Source organism: Saccopteryx leptura, chromosome 8 (assembly GCF_036850995.1).
Source record: "Saccopteryx leptura isolate mSacLep1 chromosome 8, mSacLep1_pri_phased_curated, whole genome shotgun sequence".
Lineage (NCBI taxonomy): Eukaryota > Metazoa > Chordata > Mammalia > Chiroptera > Emballonuridae > Saccopteryx > Saccopteryx leptura.
The window spans coordinates 87,689,718-87,713,918 of record NC_089510.1 but is presented as its reverse complement, the minus strand read 5'-3'; positions in this window follow the sequence as shown (position 1 = coordinate 87,713,918).

Sequence of the window (24,201 nt, the reverse complement as noted above, 5' to 3'; positions counted from 1 at the left end):
AATTGAGCCACTGGCTGTGAGAGGGGAAGAGAGAAAGAAGAGGGAGAGGGAGGAAGGAAGAAGCAGATGCTCACTTCTGTGTGCCCTGACCAGGAATCAAACCTGGGACAATCATACACTGGGCAGACACTCTATCCACTGAACCACCAACCGGGACTACTCTACAATTTTAGAGAACAGATGACTGTAGCTGATGTGTGGGCAACATCTCTATCTCACAAAATTGTTGGGAGTGTTCAACTGAATATGAGGTAATATGCAGAAAATGCCTACTACCTTGCCAATCTAAGTGCCTGAAAAATGTTAGCTTCCTTCCCCTTCTTTTTTCACCATTCATTTCACACTCACACAAAATGCACCCAAGAATCACTTCACTTTATTATAGTTAGTAGTTCATACATTTGTTTTATTAGACTCAATTTTCCTTGAGTACAGCCCCCTTTTTCTACATCTTTATATCTACCCAGGGCCCAACACACTGCTGGACCATAGAAAATAAATGCTGTCTAATTGAATGTTTCTGACTCTGCCCAAGGAAGAGCCTGCTTTAAAGAGGAAAAATAACGCGTAAGAGGAGATGACAGTTCACTGGGTTTGTTGAGCTTGAGGACACTAACTATTAAAGGCATGTGGCTCTTTGTTCACATTGACAAAACCAGCTTCTTATCTATAAGTTGATGTCCAGAGTAGAACTATACTCCCTAGTCACATTGTTCACTGTGAAGAAAAGTCCAAATTTTTAAGCTCCTAATATATCCATAAATAGGAATTCTTTTGAACTTGTACAGCCTGGGTCTCTCAGGCCCTCTATGTGAACCAGTGCAGGCAAACCTTTGAATCCACCATGCTGAGAGTTAGATCATGAAGCAGAAAGACTGGGCCAGGCTCTGAACCAGTCCACTCTCCTGTGTCCCCTGGACATTCTAACTAGGCACGTTGCACCCTTTCCCAAGTTGAAATAGCAACGCTGCAGGGTGTTTTTACTCAAGGAGATTATTAGTCTGTACACAAATGTTATTTTTGTTTTTCCCTCTGAAGTTTTTTAATGTAAATACACATTTATTGTTGAATAATACTTAGTAATTTGCCTAATCTACTATGTAAGAAGAAAATATTATTATTCCTGTTTCCAGTTGTGAGGAAAATGGGGCTTAGTAAGATTAAAAGATTTGCTCTCATCAGTAAATGGTAGAACCAGCCTTTTTAAAAAATCCATATCTAACACTCTTTCCACAATACCCCCTGTCTCCAAATACATATTGTGCAAAGGTATTTATAATCCCTCCAAAGAAGAATTTAAGTTGAAAGTATGTCAACTAGTATCTAAGAAATGCTTATTTTATTTAATAAATACAATAAAAATTTGAGAAGAGTTTGGTGAAAGACCATTCCATCACATATACTTTATGTAATTATTGCCTATATTTTGTGACTATGACCTACATCCCAGGTTTATTGGATATGTTTAAATTTTAAAAGTCTGTTAAAAAATTTCTAGTCTTCTTTGATTTGTTTCTAGGTCATGCTGATGTTTGCAGACACTGAATCTGGAATCATTGAAAGGTTTTATTAATAATCCTTCTCAAGCTGTTCATTAGTGAAAATAGCTCAAATGTGTATGGATGATAGTGTCTAGAGCAAAGGATGTCATCATGCTCAGCTTCCCAGAAGATTTGGGAAATTTGACACCATCCACACCCATTTCATGGAGACCCAATTTAATGCATATATATATATTTTTTCAAACAGACATATGGGTGAAAGCTAATGAGTGGAGGAATTAAGGGAAACTTTGGACCTCAAAGAGTGAGTCAGAAGAATGAAAGTTACTAAAAGGCAAATAGAAATGGCAATAGATTTTAGTAACTGTTTTTGTGTTTTTTCTCTTTTCATTTTACCTGCTCCTTTGAATATTTATGGAGGAATCTTCACTGAACGGGAAAGAATGGTCCCTTTGTTTTTTTGTACTATCAATCTCCTACTCTCTTTTCTCTCCTTCAAAATTTTTGTTCCTCCTTTGTAAAATAATCTTGACCATAATTCAGAACACATTTTGTTATATATCATTTTTTCTCCAAATGCCCTTTCATACTGTAGAAAGAATATATTATATATGTCTTATAGAATACTTTAAAAATAGAGATTTTCAGAAAATATGGTAGGGTGAGTTCCCATGTTAAACTCTATCCTTACCAGTGATATGGCGGTGGTAAATAAAATATATTTTAAAAATAAAGAATAGCTAAACTGAAAAAAAAAACTTAAAATAGAAGGAGATAATTGTGCACAGAACAAAGAAAGAAAAAGAAAAAAAATCTGAGTTGTAAGTGAGTGGGGATGGAGCTGCCGAGAGTCCTAGCTTTTGGGCTCCGAGTCTGGAAACAGGCAGGCACCAGGACATGAACTTAAACAGACTTAATCTAATGCTGAGTGTATTAGTTTGCTGGGCTGCCATCACAAAGTACCACAAACTGAGTAGTTTAAACAAGAGAAATTTATTGTCACAGTTTTGATGCGTAACACTCTGAGATTAAAGTGTCAGCAGCACCTTGAAAGGTGCTCAGGGAAGGGTCCACGCCAGGCCTCTCTCCCAGCTAATCATACTTTCCTGGTTATAGAAAGTGTTTGTTGGCTAGTAGGAGCATCATGCTACTTCCCACCTTAATCTTTATGTGATGTTCTTCTCCCTACATGAGTGTCCTTTTTATATGGCATTCCTTTTGTAAAGACTAAGCATATTGAATTAAAGACCCACCCAACTCTAGTACCACCCCATCCTGACTAATTACATTTGCATTGACCCTATCAGATTACATTCTGTGGTACTGGTGGTTAGGACTTCGACATATGAATCACACACAGTTCAAGCAGTAACAACGGGGTATCAAGGCCAGACTCATGGCAGGAAACCAGGAGCCAGGACAGAATTCCCCCACCCAAATATGAAAGGAACCTGACCCTAGCTGTTTGTCTTAATATGCATGCCTGAAATAAAGACAAGGAGTCAGAGACAGGCCAAGCCACCTGCTTTTCCAGAGACTGTGTCTTGGGTAGCCCCATCGCAGGAGTGTGTCTTTCCGAAAGCAATGCCTGTTCTGAAGAGTCCAGGTGCAGGCGATAGCAAAACTGGTACATAGAGAGGAAGGCGTCGGCGAGCCAGCAAAGAAAGTAAAATGCTTTCATGTAAATTGAAATTGCCAACTAACATTCTAAAGCATATAAGAAAAACCAATCTTAAGAGAAAGAGCTAAAATTTAGCTTGTTAGAAGATGACTTTTATTCCATCAATAAGCAAGTAATATATCACTAGAAGTAGCTCTTAATAAGGATGTTTAAGATCCTCAAAGAGAAAAAGAAGAAATACTAAGAAAAAAGAGTGAAACACAAACTGACATGTGAATTCAAAAAAAGGCTATAAAATAAAACTCACAGAAATTTGGGGTAGATATATGAAAAAATGATGTGAAGAAATTAAAAATGTGAAGAAAGAGTTGCTATATAAATGTTACAATGAGAAGTTGTATTTATGTATATCAGCCATCCCAGAAATAGACTAGAAATGGCAGAATGTAATATTTGAAGACATAATGGCTAAAAAATATCTTTCTAGCATTAGAAAAAGACATATATATTTTTTTTTTTAAATAAATTTTTATTAATGGTAATGGGATGACATTAATAAATCAGGGTACATATATTCAAAGAAAACATGTCTAGGTTATTTTGTCATTAAATTATGTTGCATACCCCTCGCCCAAAGTCAGATTGTCCTTCGCCACCCTCTATCTAGTTCTCTGTGCCCCTCCCCCTCCCCCTAACTCTCCCCCTGTCCTCCCTCCCCCCACCCCTGGTAACCACCACACTCTTGTCCATGTCTCTTAGTCTCATTTTTATGTTCCACCAATGTATGGAATCATGTAGTTCTTGTTTTTTTCTGATTTACTTATTTCACTCCTTATAATGTTATCAAGATCCCACCATTTTGCTGTAAATGATCTGATGTCATCGTTTCTTATGGCTGAGTAGTATTCCATAGTGTATATGTGCCACATCTTCTTTATCCAGTCTTCTATTGAAGGGCTTTTTGGTTGTTTCCATGTCTTGGCCACTGTGAACAGTGCTGCAATGAACATGGGGCTACATGTGTCTTCACGTATCAATGTTTCTGAGTTTTGGGGGTATATACCCAGTAGAGGGATTGCTGGGTCATAAGGTAGTTCTATTTGCAGTTTTTTGAGGAACCACCATACTTTCCTCCATAATGGTTGTACTACCTTACAGTCCCACCAACAGTGAATGAGGGTTCCTTTTTCTCCACAGCCTCTCCAACATTTGCTATTACCCGTCTTGTTGATCATAGCTAATCTAACAGGGGTGAGGTGGTATCTCATTGTAGTTTTGATTTGCATTTCCCTAATAACTAATGAAGCTGAGCATTTTTTCATATATCTGTTGGCCATTTGTATCTCTTCCTGGGAGAAGTGTCTATTCATGTCTTCTTCCCATTTTTTTATTGGATTGTTTGTTTGTTTGTTGTTGAGTTTTATGAGTTCTTTGTAAATTTTGGAAATTAGGCCCTTATCTGAGCTGTTGTTTGAAAATATCATTTCCCATTTAGTTGGCTGTCTGTTTATTTTGATATCAGTTTCTCTTGCTGAGCAAAAACTTTTTATTCTGATGTAGTCCCATTCATTTATCTTTGCCTTCACTTCTCTTGCCATTGGAGTCAAGTTCATAAAATGTTCTTTAAAACCCAGGTCCATGAGTTTAGTACCTATGTCTTCTTCTATGTACTTTATTGTTTCAGGTCTTATATTTAGGTCTTTGATCCATTTTGAATTAATTTTAGTACACGGGGACAGGCTGTAGTCGAGTTTCATTCTTTTGCATGTGGCTTTCCAGTTTTCCCAACACCATTTGTTGAAGAGGCTTTCTTTTCTCCATTGTGTGTTGTTGGCCCCTTTATCAAAGATTATTTGACCATATATATGTGGTTTTATTTCTGGGCTTTCTATTCTGTTCCATTGGTCTGAGTGTCTATTTTTCTGCCAATACCATGCTGTTTTGATTATTGTGGCCCTATAATATAGTTTAAAGTCAGGTATTGTAATGCCCCCAGCTTCATTCTTTTTCCTTAGGATTGTTTTGGCTATTCGGGGTTTTTTATAATTCCATATAAATCTGATGATTTTTTGTTCCATTTCTTTAAAAAATCTCATAGGGATTTTGATGGGAATTGCATTAAATTTGTATATTGCTTTGGGTAATATGGCCATTTTGATTATATTTATTCTTCCTATCCAAGAACAAGGAATATTTTTCCATCTCATTGTATCTTTTTCGATTTCCCTTAACAATGCTTTGTAATTTTCATTATATAGGTCCTTTACATTCTTTGTTATGTTTATTCCTAGGTATTTTATTTTTTTTGTTGCAATCGTGAAGGGGATTATTTTTTTGAGTTCGTTTTCTAATATTTCATTGTTGGCATAGAGAAAGGCTATGGACTTCTGTATGTTAATTTTGTATCCTGCGACCTTACTGAATTGGTTTATTGTTTCTAATAATCTTTTTGTGGAGTCCTTCGGGTTTTCGATGTATAGGATCATATCATCAGCAAAAAGTGATACCTTTACTTCTTCTTTTCCAATATGGATGCCTTTTATTTCTTTGTCTTGTCTGATTGCTCTGGCCAGAACTTCTAGCACCACGTTAAATAAGAGTGGAGAGAGTGGACAACCCTGTCTTGTTCCTGATTTAAGGTAGAAAGTCCTCAGTTTTTTGCCGTTTAAAATGATGTTGGCTGATGGTTTATCATATATGGCCTTTATCATGTTGAGATATTTTCCTTCTATACCCATTTTGTTGAGAGTCTTAAACATAAAATTTTGTTGTATTTTATCAAAAGCCTTTTCTGCATCTATTGATAAGATCATGTGGTTTTTGTTCTTTGTTTTGTTGATATGGTGTATTACGTTAACCGTTTTGCGTATGTTGAACCATCCTTGAGATTCTGGGATGAATCCCACTTGATCATGATGTATTATTTTTTTAATATGTTGTTGTATTTGGTTTGCCAGTATTTTGTTTAGAATTTTAGCATCTGTATTCATTAGAGATATTGGTCTGTAGTTTTCTTTCTTTGTGCCATCCTTGCCAGGTTTTGGTATGAGGGTTATGTTGGCCTCATAAAATGTGTTTGGAAGTATTGCTTCTTCTTCAATTTTTTGGAAGACTTTGAGTAGAATAGGAACCAAGTCTTCTTTGAATATTTGATAGAATTCACTAGTATAACCGTCTGGGCCTGGACTTTTATTTTTGGGGAGGTTTTTAATAGTTTTTTCTATTTCCTCCCTGCTGATTGGTCTGTTTAGGCTTTCTGCTTCTTCATGACTCAGTCTAGGAAGGTTGTATTGTTCTAGGAATTTATCCATTTCTTCTAGATTGTTGTATTTGGTGGCATATAATTTTTCATAGTATTCTACAATAATTCTTTGTATATCTATGATGTCTGTGGTGATCTCTCCTCTTTCATTTTGGATTTTATTTATTTGAGTCCTGTGCCTTTTTTCCTTGGTGAGTCTTGCTAAGGGTTTGTCAATTTTGTTGATCTTTTCAAAGAACCAGCTCCTTGTTTTATTGATTTTTTCTATAGTTTTTCTGTTCTCTATTTCATTTATTTCTGCTCTGATTTTTATTATCTCCTTTCTTCGGCTGGTTTTGGGTTGTCTTTGTTCTTCTTTTTCTAGTTCCTTAAGGTGTGAAGTTAAGTGGTTTATTTCGGCTCTCTCTTGTTTGTTCATATAGGCCTGAAGTGATATGAACTTTCCTCTTATTACTGCTTTTGCTGCATCCCAGAGATTCTGATATGTCGTATTTTCATTTTCATTTGTCTGTATGTATCTTTTGATCTCTGTGCTTATTTCTTCTTTGACCCATTCATTTTTTAGAAGTATGTTGTTTAGTTTCCACATTTTTGTGGGTTTTTCCCCCTCTTTTTTACAGTTGAATTCTAGTTTCAAGGCTTTATGATCAGAAAATATGCTTGGTACAATTTCAATTTTTCTAAATTTGCTGATATTGTCTTTGTGGCCCAACATATGGTCAATTCTTGAGAATGTTCCATGTACACTAGAGAAAAATGTATACTCTGTCGCTTTGGGATGAAGTGTCCTGTAGATGTCTATCATATCCAGGTGTTCTAGTATTTCGTTCAAGGCCACTATATCTTTATTGATTCTCTGTTTGGATGACCGATCTAGAGCCGTCAGCGGAGTATTGAGGTCTCCAAGTATGATTGTATTTTTGTTAGTTTTTGTTTTTTTTTTTTTTTTTTTTTTTTTTTTTTTTTTTTTTTTCATTTTTCTGAAGCTGGAAACGGGGATAGACAGTCAGACAGACTCCCGCATGCGCCCGACCGGGATCCACCCGGCACGCCCACCAGGGGCGGTGCTCTGCCCCCCAGGGGGCGATGCTCTGCCCATCCTGGGCGTCGCCATATTGCAACCAGAGCCACTCTAGCGCCCGAGGCAGAGGCCACAGAGCCATGCCCAGCGCCCGGGCCATCTTTGCTCCAATGGAGCCTTGGCTGCGGGAGGGGAAGAGAGAGACAGAGAGGAAAGCGCGGCGGAGGGGTGGAGAAGCAAATGGGCGCTTCTCCTATGTGCCCCGGCCGGGAATCGAACCCGGGTCCTCCGCACGCTAGGCCGACGCTCTACCGCTGAGCCAACCGGCCAGGGCTGTTAGTTTTTGTTTTAAGGTCAATAAGTAGCTGTCTTATATATTTTGGTGCTCCTTGGTTTGGTGCATATATATTAAGGATTGTTATGTCTTCTTGATTCAGTGTCCCCTTAATCATTATGAAGTGACCATTTTTGTCTTTGAGTACTTTTTCTGTCTTGTAGTCAGCATTATCAGATATGAGTATTGCTACACCTGCTTTTTTTTGGGTGTTATTTGCTTGGAGTATTGTTTTCCAGCCTTTCACTTTGAATTTGTTTTTATCCTTGTTGCTTAGATGTGTTTCTTGTAGGCAGCATATAGTTGGATTTTCTTTTTTAATCCATTCTGCTACTCTGTGTCTTTTTATTGGTAAGTTTAATCCATTTACATTTAGTGTAATTATTGACACTTGTGGGTTCCCTACTGCCATTTTATAAATTGCTTTCTGTTAGTTTTGTATCTAGTTTGATTCTTCTCTTTTGTTTTTCTATCATTTGTTTCTGTTTGTTTGTGTTCCATACTTCTTTCCTCTGTTGCTACCTTTTTTAAGTCATGTGTTTTTGTGGTGGTTTTTTCTAGGGTGGTTACCATTAAGTAATGAAAAGGGTACCTACCATATTCATTGTAGTACCCTATCTTATAAGTATTTCTGCACTTCATCGTCCTTTGCTACTGTTAATCTCCATTCTCTCCCCCCCCTTTTTTTTTTCCTTTGTTGTCACAGTTTAAGTTTGGTTTTATTGTGTTCTTGGTGGAGCTGTTACTTGTGGTGTTGTTTTCTTTTGTTCTTTGAATCTGGTTGGAAAACCCCCTTTAGTATTTCCTGGAGTGGGGGCTTTCTGGTGATAAATTCTCTCATCTTTTCTGTATTTGTGAATGTTTTTATATCTCCTTCATACTTGAAGGATAGCTTTGATGGGTATAGTATTCTTGGCTGAAAGTTCCTCTCTTTCAGGGCTTTAAATATTGGGGTCCACTCTCTTCTAGCTTGTAGAGTTTCTGCTGAGAAATCTGATGATAGATAATCTAATAGGCCTTCCTTTATATGTTGTACTCTTCTTTTCCCTGGCTGCCTTGAGAATTTTTTCTTTGTCATTGGTTTGTGTCATCTTTATTATGATGTGCCTTGGAGTGGGTTTGTTGGGGTTAAGAAAACTCGGTGTTCTGTTTGCTTCTTGAATTTGAGGCTTTAGTTCTTTCCACAGGCTTGAGAAGTTCTCGTCTATTATTTGTTTGAGTATATTCTCCATTCCATTTTCTTTCTCTTCTCCCTCTGATATACCTATTATTCTTATGTTATTCTTTCTGATGGAGTCAGATAATTCCTGTAGGGCTTTCTCGTTTTTTATTATTTTTGAGTCTCTTTCTTCTTCTCTCTGTTGTGCCTCAAGTTGTTTGTCTTCTATTTCACTAATCCTATCTTCAATCTGGGTTGTTCTGCTAGCTAAGCTTGTTACCTCGTTTTTCAGCTCGTGAATTGAGTTTTTCATTTCTGTTTGATTTGTTTTTATAGTTTCAATTTCCTTGGTAATATATTCTTTGTGTTCATTGAGTTGTTTTCTGATCTCCCTATATTGCCTTTCCGTGTTTTCTTGTATATCTCTGAGTATTTTTAAGATTTCTATTTTAAATTCTCTGTCATTTAGCTCCAAGGCTTCCAATATGTTAAGTCTTTTCTCCATAGATTTTTCCACATCTATTTGTGTTACCTCTCTTTCTTTTGTATCCATAATATTTGATTTCCTCTTTTTTATTGGCATCTGAGGGTGGTCTTGTTGATAGCACTAATTAGAATTAATAAAGAGTAAAAAGTAAAAAACAAAAAAACAAAAAAAACAAAAAAACAAAAAAAACAAAAACAAACAAAAAAACAAAACAAAAAAAACCCAAAAAACAAAGGGTAAAACACCCCACAAAAAAAAAGCAGTAATAATTTATTATTTCCCCCTTTTTTTTTCTTTGTTCTCCTTCCCTCCTCTCCCCTCCTCAGGGAAATATCGTGCCTATAATGGAGGGCCTGGTTTGCGGTGTAGAGTTCAAGGGGGCAAAAAAAGCAAAAAAAAATAAATAAATAAATAAATAAAAAAAAAAAAAAAAGGAAGAAAATCTTAGACAAGCATAAGTTGATCTGCCTGCGGGTGACGGTCAACCAAGAGATATAATGAGAGGGACAAGAGGGAACCAGAAAAAAGGACAAAAAAAGGAATAATCAAGAAGAAAAAATAAAAATAATAAGTAAAAATACGTTGTATTAAGTGGAGCAAAGACCAAATACAATGGAGACCTTGGGTTGGGAGGACCCAAAATGCCACAAAAACAAACCAACCAGAAAAAAACAAAAACAAAACCGAAAAAGAAAAACAAAGCCAAAAAAAACCTTGAGTCCCAAATTAACTAATTTGTTCGTGATTGAGGATTAAATGGGAGGAAAGTAAAACGAGAAAAGAAAAAACGAATAGAAAGGAAAAAATAAGAAAAAGAGAAAAACGAAGGAAGAAATAAAAAAGGAAGAGAAAAAAACAAAATAAGGCAAAAAAAAACAAAAGAGGAGAGAGTGAGAATTAAGTGTCCTGGAGTATAACCCCAAAGGAGGGTGAGGATGAAGAAGAGAAATAAAATGTAACACTTATGGGTAGTGTAGTTCAAGAAAAGGGAAGCATAAGATGGGCAGAGAATAGAAGGACTGAGGTGGAGGAAATAAAGGCAATAAGATAGAAGGAACAAACAACAACAACAAAAAAAAAACAAAAAAAAAACAAAAAAAAACAAAAAAAAACAAACAGTGGAACAAGCTGCAAAGTCTGTGGATTTTTCCTGATTTTGAGATGTCAACCTCTTCCTCCTTCTCCTCTCTCCCTCTTCCCAGTCGGCGACTCTGCACCCCAGGCCCTGCCCCTGCGCCACACCCAGGCAGGGACTTGCAATTGATGGGGTTCTACGGCAATGTCACACAATTGGCTTTAGTCTTGCTGGTAGTCAAGGCCTGCCGGCGTCTGCAGGGTCTACCGACGAGAGAGTTCGCCTTCGTGGATTCTCTCTCCCAGTCCCCCCTTCCCGAACCAGCAGCCTGGCGATCCAGCCACAAGGCTGCCACTGCTTCTGTCTGGGGAGTAAGAGGCTCAAAGAGCTGGGAAATCCCCACTCTATCCCCACTCAGTGCAAGGCTCTGGGAAGGGCTCTGACAGTCAGGGCCTCCAGTGTAATCAGGTGGGGGTGGGAGTCAATTGTTGTCAAGGTGATTGTTCAGCGCCTAGCATTCCGTTGGACCTCTCAACCCAGGCTTTCCACACTTTGTAGCCTGTTTTGGCCGGTAAGAAGAGGCACTAGTCTCTGCTTGCGACTAGTGTGCTATAGATCTTATTATCTGCCAAGTCCTTCTTGTTAGCGTTTATCCCTGAATATGGAGGCTCTATCAATCAGAAGTTGCCCCCGCCCCTTTAGCGAGAGGCACCAAAAAATATCAAGCCTCTTGTCTTGGGTCGGTGAACTGAGAGAGATCTTATCAATTAGAACCGAGGGTGCGCAGATTTCACGGGTTAAGTTAATTTTAGTAATTGGGTCGCAGCTGTGCTCCCGAAGGTATTTCAGGCTGCCTGCGCGCGCCCCTCCCCCAACGCTTGATTGTTAGCTTGAATGGCTGGATGAGGTGCCCCGCCCGCGGAGAGAATCTCCCAAGTAGGGAATACCGCCCTGGGGCCTCTCCCGCTCCCCGTGCGCGGGCCGCTGGGAACGTTAGCGGTGCTCGGTCTGCAATGCTCGGTCTGCAACCAGACCGGGAGTGCGCCAGCAGCTGCTCGCCGCTCGTTCTGCAACCGACCCGGGCTGGCGGCGGCGGCGGCGGCGGCGGCTTCCGAGTGCGGGATGACTTACCACAGGCGCACTTTCTCGCGGCTTGAGTGAACGTCCCTGGGGTAGCTTCCTCCACACCCTCGTCTCTCAGATTCGAGTGATAACAGTCCTATTGCTTTCAGTTTGCTCCGAAGATAAATTTTCCTGTTTCTAGTTGATAAATTTGTTTTGATTTTGGGGAGATCTGTCGGACGCGCTGCTCACGGCGCCATTTCTGTGACGTCACCCTCGACATATATTTTTTTGGATTGGGAATGAACACTAACTGTTGCAGAGGTAATTAAAATTAAATTCATGAAACTTCAGAACATCAAGAATAAAGAGAAAATCCTAAAAACAACAGGATAAAAATGACGAATTACCTAGAAGGATAGTAGCTTGTCACAGCACCATCTAGAAAAAAATGGAGCAAGAGCTTCACACTGGTAAAGAATATACAGGCTATTGGCGTCACTTGTGAGTTACATATTTGTAAATTCACCTCCTCACTAACGTTTATTTGTAACTCCCGAACAGTGCTCTCAGTGCTTGCACAGTCATTTGCAGACAGGAACAGAGCAGCTTATAGTTGGAGTGTCCCAATGCGGGTGTTCACACCCATGTCAAACAAAGCAACAGCCTTCCTTCTTGTTTTAGCTTCATGCTATAAACAAGTGTTCTTTTTGGAAGTTTCTTTAGTGCCACAGTTTTTAAAAATACTTTTTCCTTTTTGGCCCTGGGCAGATGGCTCAGTGGTAGAGTGTTGGCCCAGTGTGTGGATATCCCAGGTTTGATTCTTGGTCAGGGCACATAGGAGAAGCAAAATCTGCTTCTCCGCTACTTCCTCCCCCTCCCTTCCCCTCCCACAAGTATGGCTTGATTGGTTCGAGTGCATCACCCTGGATGTTGATGATGGCTCTGTGAAGCCTTGGCCTCAGGTGCTAAAAAAAGCTCAGTTGTGAACATGGCCCTAGGTACGTAAAGCATTGGCCCCAGATTGGGATTGTTAGGTGGATCCTAGTTGGGGCACTTGTGGGAGTCTGTCTCTACCTCTCCTCCTCTCACTTGGAAAAGAAAGATTTTGCTACTTAAAATTGTCCCCAAATATATATTAAATATGGCATTTTTAAACAGAAACTCACATAAAATTACGTTATGTGTTGATTGGTTGGTGATAATGTTGTGACCAGAGGCTCGCAGAAACCTAATTCTGTATTCTTCCTTGGAACACTAAATTAAATCTCATCCAGCAATTAAAATCCAAAGATACTATATTCTTCATATGCTTGAATAGGGCATCACATCTTTAGCAAGACACCAAAGAAAGAATAACTTATCACATAGACACTATATTAGTCTGCTTGTGTTACCTAATGTTTAAATCATTTTATAATCCAATTTTTTCCCACATTGTCCTATGTGTAGTGAAAAACACATCTGTATGAAACATATTATTTTTTTATTGACCTAGGACTGACATCACCTTTCTTGAGTATTGCTTGTTGTTTAGAGGTTTTTATGTACTTCAAGTTTTAAAGAAATTTCTTAATGAAAAACATTTGCTGAATTTCTTTCAAACTGTATGTGTCTTTGCTGCCATTTTCTACTTCCATATAAAACTAAGACCTGTGAAGCCCAGAGAAGGGATGTTTATTTTGCCTCTAACAAGAAGCAGCTGTTTTCCGAGGGAGATCAATCATTATTCCCGTCTTTCTTACTTAGTAATCTTATTTTCAGCCTGTGTCACGTCCTGCTGAGAGCATGTTCAGGGGTCTGTTGTGGGAAAGGCTGGGCACAGCTGAGTTCAGAAAGAGCAGAACTTCAACTGAAAAAAAAAGGTTTGACATTTTCTTTTTTAACGACTTTGCTACTATAATAATAATGGGTTTTACAGAGACAAGTAGAGTGCAGATAAAACTCTATTTGTTGGATGGAAATTTTGTGTGTTAAGTGGGGATAGGGCAGACCTCAGGAGAAGTTTTAAGGTCTCTTTGTTACTTCAAGCTTTTAGTTGTTGATGCTTCCACGTTTCCCTGGGGACAATATTTCCACCTTTGTCAATATGTGTGAGAACCCCAGTAGTCTCTAGTTTATGAAAAGCAGAGTAAGGGAAGGATGTGATATTGCTGGGTTAATTTCTAGCATTACTAGAAGTAAACTCTACCTGAGAATTTTATATTTAATTTTTATAGCTGGTCTTTGCTTTAGAAGATTTCAGAAATTCTAAAATAGGCAAAAGAAAGACTTCAGAAGAATCCTTCTAAAACCCTTTAATAACAATGAAAATAATAAAACTAATAATCAAAGCTAACATTTATTGACTTCTCACTGTACAGACTCTATGCTTTGATTAGTTTAATCCTTCAGACAGGCACTACTGTGAAGCTACAATTTTCCAGATGATCAAAGTTTAGTGATCTGCAGTAACCAGCAGCCTCAGGGTCACCTAGGGCACTGTCAGAAATGCAAATTTGCAGACCCCACCGCAGACATGAAGAACTAGAAACTCTGGGTTGGGCCCAGCAATGTGCTTTAACCAATCCTCCCAGTAAATCGGATGCTGTAACATTTGAGATCTATTGCCCTAAATTGCCCTTCTCCAATGGAGCTTTTCACAAAGCTTGTTTTTGCTTTGTGTGAGATATCAGGGTGTGTGTCATGTATGTTTCTGTGTTCCAGTGCTTCAAAATGTGTCCAAGTCATGGGTGGTATTTAATAAATACAAACTACAAAGTTGTAGATGAATCTGTAATGATTTGTTCTGTGCTACTCTATTGAGGGCGAGGGGGCAGGATATCTGATAATTCACAAGCCCACTTGAACCAGGTGTGTTTCCTCTTGCTTTGGGTAGGAATATTATAATTCCTACCCAGCAAATATTAGGCTACTGGGACAACAAGATCAGCATGCAGTGATGAGGGCTTCACTTGTGAATCGCAGCTTTCTTCTTAAGACCTCAAGGCCTGAGCTGTACACTGACTCATTGTGTGTTTGTATCTTGACAGAGTGGGGGTAGGATTTGGAGGGCTGAAGCCCTCTCCTCTATTCTAGGTATTCAGAGTCAAAAATAAGTTTTCTGCAGACAGGTCATAAACACATAAAACATAAGCATCAAAATTTGAAATATTAACTTAAAGCAACAATAGACACCACATTATAAAGTATGCCATAATTAACAATATAAATTATGCAGGTAGTTAAGATGTCCTGTATTGTATCCAGAGCACTAGAATAGGAGTCAGCAGACCTGGCCTCCAGTCTTCCATCTGCCATCTACTTGCCACATGCTGAGCCTCTGTTTTCATCTGTAAAAAGCCCTACATACCTCATTAGTTTATTAAGAAAATTAAAAAACATAATTACAGGTATTTAATATGATTTCCTTTGAAAAAAATAAAATCACATCCTTAAAAATAATATAACTTTAAAAATAAGAAGGGCAGCATAATCTTAAAAACAAATGCAGCTTTATAACCTTAGCTCTTTCTAAAACAACCATACTAAGTGAAATACTACCACAGTTCAGAAGTCACTTTAAATTTTTATAAAAAATATGCAGTAAATATAAGACTTTATATTAAAGAGAGTAAGAGAGAAAGCAGCTTGATAAAGGGGAGATATGGAATGTTCGAAGTTTTTTAATTGTGTACACGCTAAGGGCATGGATATGTGCTTTCAAGAGCAAGCATGTGGCCAACTGTGGTTTAGAAGAAGAATACGAAGTGAGTGGACTTGCCACAGTCCTTTGCATTTCAGTTGTGTAGTGTATTTTAGCTGTTGATCCCTGGTTGGAGAAATCATTACTATGCCAAAAAAAATCCAAATCTGAACCTATGTACAAATTGCCCTATTTTCCTTATTTACTGATATCTTGCCATCTAATTCTCATTCCAGGAACTCTTATAACTAAACAGGTTGTATTTGAAAGTATTGTAAATCATGGTATAAAAATAGGCTAGTTTTATTAGCATTATTTTGTCTAGGTTTATAAAGAAAGGTCCTAGATAACCCAAATCATCAGTGTAATCATATCTTCTATGAATTTTTCATTAAATCTTTGACAACATGCAAATGGTAGTATGGTGAGTAACTTAAGGAATATTATTAGCCAAGTGAACTATTTGTGGTTTTTGAATTCTATTCTCAGTGATTGGGATGTATTTTGGATAAAGCAATCGGTTAACATATCTCTGTTAACAAAAATTCTACAATTACACAAGGATAATCTTGATATCTCCAGGAATTAGTCATTTAGAACAACTAAGTCTTCCAGAGATATTTTTTATTTATTTTTAGTTATTCACAAAAAGGTTTTAATTTGATTCAGACTTTTTTAAAATTGCAATTATATGAAGTTAAAATAATATATTGCAACATTAATGATGGTAATATTCTGTGTGTGCTTGAGGGAGGGGAATGGTTGGCTCACACCACCAATTGTTTTGGCTACTCTGATAATCATATTGACATGAAACAGATTAACAGGAGAAAACAAATTTAATTTCAGACGTATGGTGAACCCACAGATATAAGAGGTTCTGTTGTAAGACAGAAGGGCAATATAAGGTACACAAGCCATCATGTATCAAAAAATGGGATGAGGACCTGGGGATTCAGAGGGCAAGAGCATCGTTCTCAGGGTGATAAGAAGAGCAGATGTTCAGTAATTAGATGTTTTTCTTCCTATACCGATAAGTCATAAAAACTTGTTTCTGGCAGTAATTCTAAATATTGGCAAGGCCCCCAACTTAAATTCTTTATGGGAAAGGTAAAAACCCACATGGTCTCCATTGACTTTAGTTCAAAATAACCCTCATGCTAATGTGGCACATCTTGGGAAGGCCTGTTCTGATCCTCTGTGATATAAATTCACATACAGATCAGATATTTGAGACTAGAGAGAAATGCGGCAAAATGTTAACTTAGACTCTTTCTCAATAGTGGCTTTGCGGGATATTTAATTCCTTTTTAAATTATTTTTTTTCTGTAGTGTCCATCTTTTCAATAATAGTAATGTATTACTTTTTAAAACATAAAAATATTTTTAAATGTATATGATGAAATAAAATTGAATCAGTACAGAGCAAGGCCCGATTTCTTTAAATTAAGAAGACTATGTTAGCTCCAGTTTTATTTTTTTATAAATAAGTTTTTATTTTAATGGGGTGACATCAATAAATCAGGGTACATATATTCAAAGAAAACATTTCCAGGTTATCTTGTCATTTAGTTCTGTTGCATACCTATCACCCAAAGAGAGATTATCCTCTGTCACCTTCTATCCAGTTTTCTTTGTACCCCTCCCCCTCACCCTCCCCCTCTCCCTCCTTCCCTCCCCATATCCCCCGTAACCACCACACTCCTGTCCATGTCTCTTAGTCTCACTTTTATGTCCCACCAATGTATGGAATCCTGCAGTTCTTGTTTTTTTCTGATTCGCTTATTTCACTCCGCATAATGTTATCAAGATTCCACCATTCTGCTGTAAGTGATCCGATGTCATCATTTCTTCTAGCTGACTAGTATACCATGGTGTATATGTGCCCCATCTTCTTTATCCAGCCTTCTATTTTTTTTTTTTACAGCGATTAAAAGCCTTTAAGCAAACTCTTGGCCAATACAGCAAGAATCCATAAAAGAGTAGTATCCTTAACATGTTCACCAAGTCCAAGTTGGCCCCATCACCATGCCAAATCCCTGAAAAATGCAACCCAACCACAATTTAGTCTGTTAGGATCTGTTACAGGGAGCAGGAGTCCAGGAAAAGTCCACATCCAGGAAAAGTGCACATGACACTGGAATTGTTGTCACCATTCTATACTTTGCAGCTCATGTCCAAGTCCCAATGAGCACTGCTTCTAGCTGGTAATGATTCAGGTAGACTGGAAAAAGCCATTTGCAGTATGCGTGGATATGGAGCTTCTGTTCTCCTCTGCCTGGAGAGATGGGACCAGGTAACTTTTCCCTGGAGCTCTGCGACTGTGGCATGGTAAAGAGAACCTTGGGATACACTAAGCTGGGTGGCAAAGGTAGATTCATAATAGAAGTTGAAAAAAGGGGGAAAGAGAGCTCTAAATTAGGAGTAGGTCCCAGCCTGAAATATGAGTGGGGCATTGAGGTAGGAGGAATAAAGGAAACACTATATATTAAACAAAGCAGAAAATAGGACTATCAACACCCACAACAGAGATCTTCAAGGAAAGAATTAAAAACCTGACTATTCAGGCAAGACATAGTTAAGTAGCCCTTGTGCAAATGAGATCAGTTTACCTGCTTCTTGGGAGGAATACCCTAGGCTCATCCACAGTGTCGTAGATGGGGCCGACGGCCCTGGGCACCTTCAGCCTTCAGTGGCAAACCCCAGCATTCTGGGCAAGGTTAGGTCATAGGTGGCTGGAGCAGAGCTGGAAGAGACTGAACCATCCCTTAGAGGAGCAAGGGGGAAGCCTACCTTCCAGTGTCCCTGTTTCCTCACAGCAGAGGCATGTAAGCCTGGCAGGCTTTAGCTCAATGACCTTCCTTTCCACTATTGAAGAAGGACCCAGATGGCATCCTATGAGACCCCTTTGGGGCGTTGGAGCCTTTAAGGGTGTATCCTAAAAGCTGGTAGTTCCCCTGATCTCTATTGGGCTTTTTCTGCCTCTAGGTATCTTAAAAGCCACGCTCGGAAGATCTCGCTGAGGGGTTTGAAGATCCCCATCCGCCTATATAAATCTTTTCCATATATCTGGAGCTATTTGGAAAAAGACAAAACAGTGTTATTAGCTGGATCTAATAAAGAAGGTAGTAGTTTGCAGGTGAAAAAGATTTGGTGTCTCCTGTTCATCAGCATTCAAAAGAAATGTAAAAATTTTTTTTTTAAGTAAAAAGCATGATATGGTAGACCCGTAGGAGTTCCAGGATATGACTACCCCCTTTAAATTTTTTTTTTTAAATTGACCTTAAAATGTTTGCTGAGTACACTTTAATAATACCTTAACTTTAAAGATTGTAAGCATGACAAAATACAGTAAATGCTTTTGCTCCATATGCAGGGGCATTTTCAGTTAAGCCAGCTTAGGAAATCCAATAATAGAACAATGCATATAGACCATGAGCTATAACATGCTTAGCAGCCTTTCCTGTTCTGACAGAGGTTATTATAGATCCGGAATATGTATCCACTGTAATGTGGACATACGACTGTTTGTCAAGTGAAGGTATATGAGTAACATCCATCTGCCAAAGTTGTCCTGGTAGGGGTCCTTGAGGGTTAACTCCAAATGAGGGGGCAGTATAAGACCCCTTGGACAGGATTTCCCAATCTGCCATGCTGCTTCCCAAGAAAGTTGAAACTGTTTACACCGGGCTGCAGCGTTCTGGTGACAAATAGTATGAGACTGACTTGCTCAGTCTGTCATGGTTGCTCCATATAATTTTCTTTTGGGTAGCTTGATCAACAAGGGCATTCCTAGGCCCTGGCCGGTTGGCTCAGTGGTAGAGCATTGGCCTGGTGTGCAGGATTCCCGGGCCAGAGCACACAGGAGAAGCGCCCATCCACTTCTCTACGCCTCCCCCTCTCCCTCCTCCTCGTCTCTCTCCTCCCCTCCCGCAGCCAAGGCTCCACCGGAGCAAAGCCACCCTGGGCACTAAATATGGCTCCATGGCCTCTGCCTCAGTTGCTAGAATGGCTCTGGTTGCAACAGAGCAACACCCCAGATGGGCAAAGCATTCCCCCCTGGTAGGCATGCCAGGTGGATCCCGATCAGGCGCATGTGGGAATCTGTCTGACTGCCTCCCCATTTCCATCTTCAGAAAAATACAAAAAAATAAATAAATAAAAGAAAAATACAACAACAAAAAAAAAAGAAAAGAAAAGAGTTTAAAAGAAAAAAAAAGGGCATTCCCTTGTGTTAAAGCTCCAGGGAGCATGGAGTGAGCTTGAGTATATCCTATGAAACATGGAGCTCTATGTTGACATATAAGTCTTTGAAGAAGGAGGAACTGCTGAAGTAGTTCATCAGCATTTGTCCCTAAGACAGCAGTCTTTATAGTGGAAACACCATAAGTAAATATTTGCTTTCTGTCTATAGATTAAAGAAGGAATATGGCAAATGCTGAAAAGCCATGATCTTTGTGCCCCTCCCCTCCCCCAACCCCCTCCCTCTCTTCCCCCTGCCCTGTAACCCCAACACTGCTGTCCATGTCTCTGAGTCTCATCTTTATGTCCCACTTATGTATGGAATCATATAGTTCTTAGTTTTTTCTGATTTACTTCTTTCGCTCAGTATAATGTTATCAAGGCCTATCCATGTTGTCATAAAAAATCTTACGTCATCATTTCTTATGGTTGAGTAGTATTCCATAGTATATATGTACCAAAGCTTTTTAATCCACTCGTCCTCTGATGGACACTGGGCTGTTTCCAGATCTTTGCTATTGTGAACAATGCTGCCATAAACCTGGGGTGCATTTCTTCTTTTCAAACATTGCTATGGTGTTCTTGGGGTATATTCCTAACAGTGGTATAGCTGGGTCAAAAGGCAGTTCGATTTTTAATTTCTTGAGGAATCTCCATACTGTTTTCCACAGTGGCTGCACCAGTCTGCATTCCCACCAGCAGTGCAGGAGGGTTCCCTTTTCTCCACATCCTCGCCAGCACTTATTCTGTGTTGTTTTATTGATGAGCGCCATTATGACTGGTGTGAGGTGATATCTCATTGTGGTTTTAATTTGCATTTCTCTAATCATTAGTGATGTTGAACATTTTTTCATATGCCTATTGGCCATCTGTGTGTCCTCTTTGGAGAAGTGTCTATTCATTTCTTTTGCCCAGTTTTGGATTGGATTGTTTGTCTTCCTGGTATTAAGTTTTACAAGTTCTTTATAAATTTTGGTTATTAACCCCTTATCAGACGCAATGTCAAATATATTCTCCCATTGTGTAGTTTGTCTTTTTATTCTGTTCTTATTGTCTTTAGCTGTGCAGAAGCTTTTTAGTTTGATAAAGTCCCATTTGTTTATCCTGTCTTTTATTTCACTTGCCTGTGGAGACAAATCAGCAAAAATATTCCTGCAAGAGATGTTGGAGAGCTTACTGCCTATGTTTTCTTCTAAGATGCTTATGGTTTCACGGTTTACATTCAAGTCTTTATCCATTTTGAGTTTATTTTTGTGAGTGGTGTAAGTTGGTAGTCTAGTTTCATTTTTTTGCAGGTAGCTGTCCAATTTTCCCAACACCATTTGTTGAAGAGGCTATCTTTACTCCATTGTATTTCCTTACTTCCTTTGTCAAATATCAGTTGTCCATAGAGCTGTGGGTTTATTTCTGGGTTCTCTGTTCTGTTCCATTGATCTATGTGCCTGTTCTTATGCCAGTACCATGCTGTTTTGAGTACAATGGCCTTATAATATAACTTGATATCCGGAAATGTGATCCCTCCTGCTTTATTCTTCCTTTTCAAGATTACTGAGGCTATTCGTATTCTCTTTTGGTTCCATATAAATTTTTGGAATATGTGTTCTATATCTTTGAAGTAAGTCATTGGTATTTTAATTGATATTGCATTGAATATATAAATTGCTTTGGGTAATATAGACAATTTAATGATGTTTATTATTCCTAACCATGAGCACGGTATATGCCTCCACTTATTTATATCTTCCCTGATTTCTTTTATCAATGTTTTATAATTTTCTGAGTACAAGTCTTTAATCTCCTTGGTTATATTTATTCCTAGGTACTTTATTTTTTTGGTTGCAATGGTAAAGGAGATTGATTCCTTGATTTTTCTTTCTGACAGTTCATTATTAGTGTATAAAAATGCCTCTGATTTCTGAGTATTGATTTTATATCCTGCCACCTTGCCGAATTCATTTATCAGGTCTGGTAGTTTTTTGACTGAGACTTTAGGGTTTTCTTTATACAATATCATATCATCTGCCAATAATGATAGTTTTACTTCTTCTTTTCCAATTTGGATGCCTTTTATTTCTTTTTCTTGTCTGATTGCTGTGGCTAGGACTTCCAGAACTATGTTGAATAAGAGTGGTGAAAGGGGGCACCCCTGCCTTGTTCCTGATCTTAAGGGGATTGCTTTTAATTTTTGCCCATTGAGTATGATGTTGGCTGTGGGTTTGTCATAGATGGCCTTTATCATGTTCAGGTATGTTTCCTGTATTTCCACTTTGCTGAGAGTTTTGATCATGAATGGGTTCTGGATTTTATCAAATGCTTTTTCTGCATCTATTGAAATTATCATGTGGTTTTTCTCCTTTCTTTTGTTTATGTGATGAATCACATTGATTGATTTGCAAATATTGTACCAGCCTTGCCTCTCAAGAATAAATCCCACTTGATCATGGTGTATGATTTGTTTCATATATTTCTGGATCCGGTTTGCTAATATTTTGTTGAGGATTTTTGCATCTAAGTTCATCAGGGATATTGGCCTATAATTTTCTTTTTTTGTGTTGTCTTTCCCTGGTTTTGGAATCAGAATTATGCTCGCCTTGTAAAAGGAGTTTGGAAGTCTTCCTTCCTCTTGAATTTTTAGAAATAGTTTGAGAAGGATAGGAGTTAGTTCTTCTTTGAATATTTGGTAGAATTCACTTGTGAAGCCATCAGGCCCAGGAGTTTTCTCTTTTGGGAGTTTTTTGATAGCTGTTTGAATCTTATTTGTTGTAATTGGTCTGTTTAGGTTTTCTGATTCTTCCAGATTGATTTTTGGAAGATTATATAATTCAAGGAATTTGTCCATTTCATCTAGGTTGTCTAGTTTTTTGGCATACAGTTCTTCATAGTATTTTCTTACAATATTTTGTATTTCTGGTGTGTCAGTTTTTATTTCTCCACTCTCGTTTCTAATTTTATTTATTTGAGTCCTCTCTCTTTTTTTCTTGGTAGTCTCGTTAAAGGTTCCTTGATCTTGTTTACTTTTTTAAAGAACCAGCTCCTGGTTTCATTGATCCTCTGTATTGTTTCTTTAGCCTCTATGTCATTTATTTCTGCTCTGATCTTTATTATTTCCTTCATTCTACTAGCTCTGGGCTTTACTTGCTGTTCTTTTTCTAGTTCTTTTAGATGCAGGGTTAAGTTGTTTATTTGAGCTTTTTCTAGCTTCTTTGGTATGCCTTTAATGCTATAAACTTCCCTCTCAGGACTGCTTTTGCTGTGTCCCATAATTTTTGAGTTGATGTATGCTCATTATCATTTGTTTCTGGGAATTTTTAAATTTCTTCTTTGATCTCAATGTTAACCCATTTGTTATTTAATAACATGCTATTTAGTTTCCAAGTGTTTAACTGTTTTTCAATTTTTCTATTGTGGTTGATTTCTAGTTTAATGCCATTATGATCAGAGAAAGTGCTCGATATGATTTCAATCTTCTTAAATTTGTTGAGACCGCTTTTGTGTCCTAACATGTGCTCTATTCTAGAGAATGTACCATAAGCACTTGAAAAGAATGTATATTCTGCTGTTTTAGGATGAAAGGTTCTGAAGATATCTATTAAATCAAGTTGATCTAATATGTCCTTTAACTCTGCTGTTTCTTTGTTAATTTTCTTTCTTGAGGATCTATCTAGTGATGTTAGTGGGGTATTGAAATCCCCTACTATTATAATATTGCTGTTGATCTTGCCCTTTAGTCCATCAAAGTCTGCTTTTATATATTTAGGTGCTCCTATATTAGGTGTGTAGATATTTATAATGGTTATATCTTCCTTTTGGATTGCTCCCTTTATCATTATGTAGTGACCTTCTTTATCTCTAACTATGGTCTTTGTTTTAAAGTCCATTTTGTCTGATATAAGTATTGCTACCCCAGCTTTTTTTTCATTTCCATTTGCGTGAAATATTTTTTTTCCATGCTTTTATCTTCAGTCTGTGTGCATCTTTTGATTTAAGGTGTGTCTCTTGTAGACAGCATATGTATGGGTCCTGTTTTCTTATCCATGCAGCTACCCTATGTCTCTTGATTGGATCATTTAATCCATTAACATTTAAGGTTATTACTGATATGTAATTGTTTATTGCCATTTTTTTTCTTTAAAACTGTATTCCTCTTTTGCTATATTCTTTTTTTCCTTTGATCTGTTTACAACAGGTCCCTTAGCATTTCTTGCAGCCTTGGTTTGGTTGCAGTGAATTCCTTGAGTTTTTTTTTTTTTTGTCTGTAAAGCTTTTTATTTCTCCTTCAATTTTAAATGATAGCCTTGCTGGATAAAGTAGTCTTGGTTGTAGGTTCTTGTTCTGCATTACTTTGAATATTTCTTGCCATTCCCTTCTGGCCTCAAGTGTTTCTGTTGAGAAGTCAGAAGTCATCCTTATGGGGGCTCCTTTGTAGGTGATAGTCTTTTTTTCTCTAGCAGCTTTTAGTATTTTCTTTTTATCATTTAGCTTTGGTATTTTAATTATGTATGATGTGTCTTGGTGTTGGTTTCTTTGGGTTTCTCCTTAATAGAGTTCTCTGTGCTTCCTGAACATGTGAAATGTTTTCCTGCCTTAATTGGGGGAAGTTTTCCACTATGATTTGTTTGAACAAAGTCTCTATCCCTTGTTCTTTCTCTTTTTCTTCAGGAAGCCCTATGATGCGGATGTTATTTCTCTTCATGTTGTCACAGAGCTCTTTTAGAGTTTCCTCAGACTTTTTGAGTCTCTTTTCTTTTTTC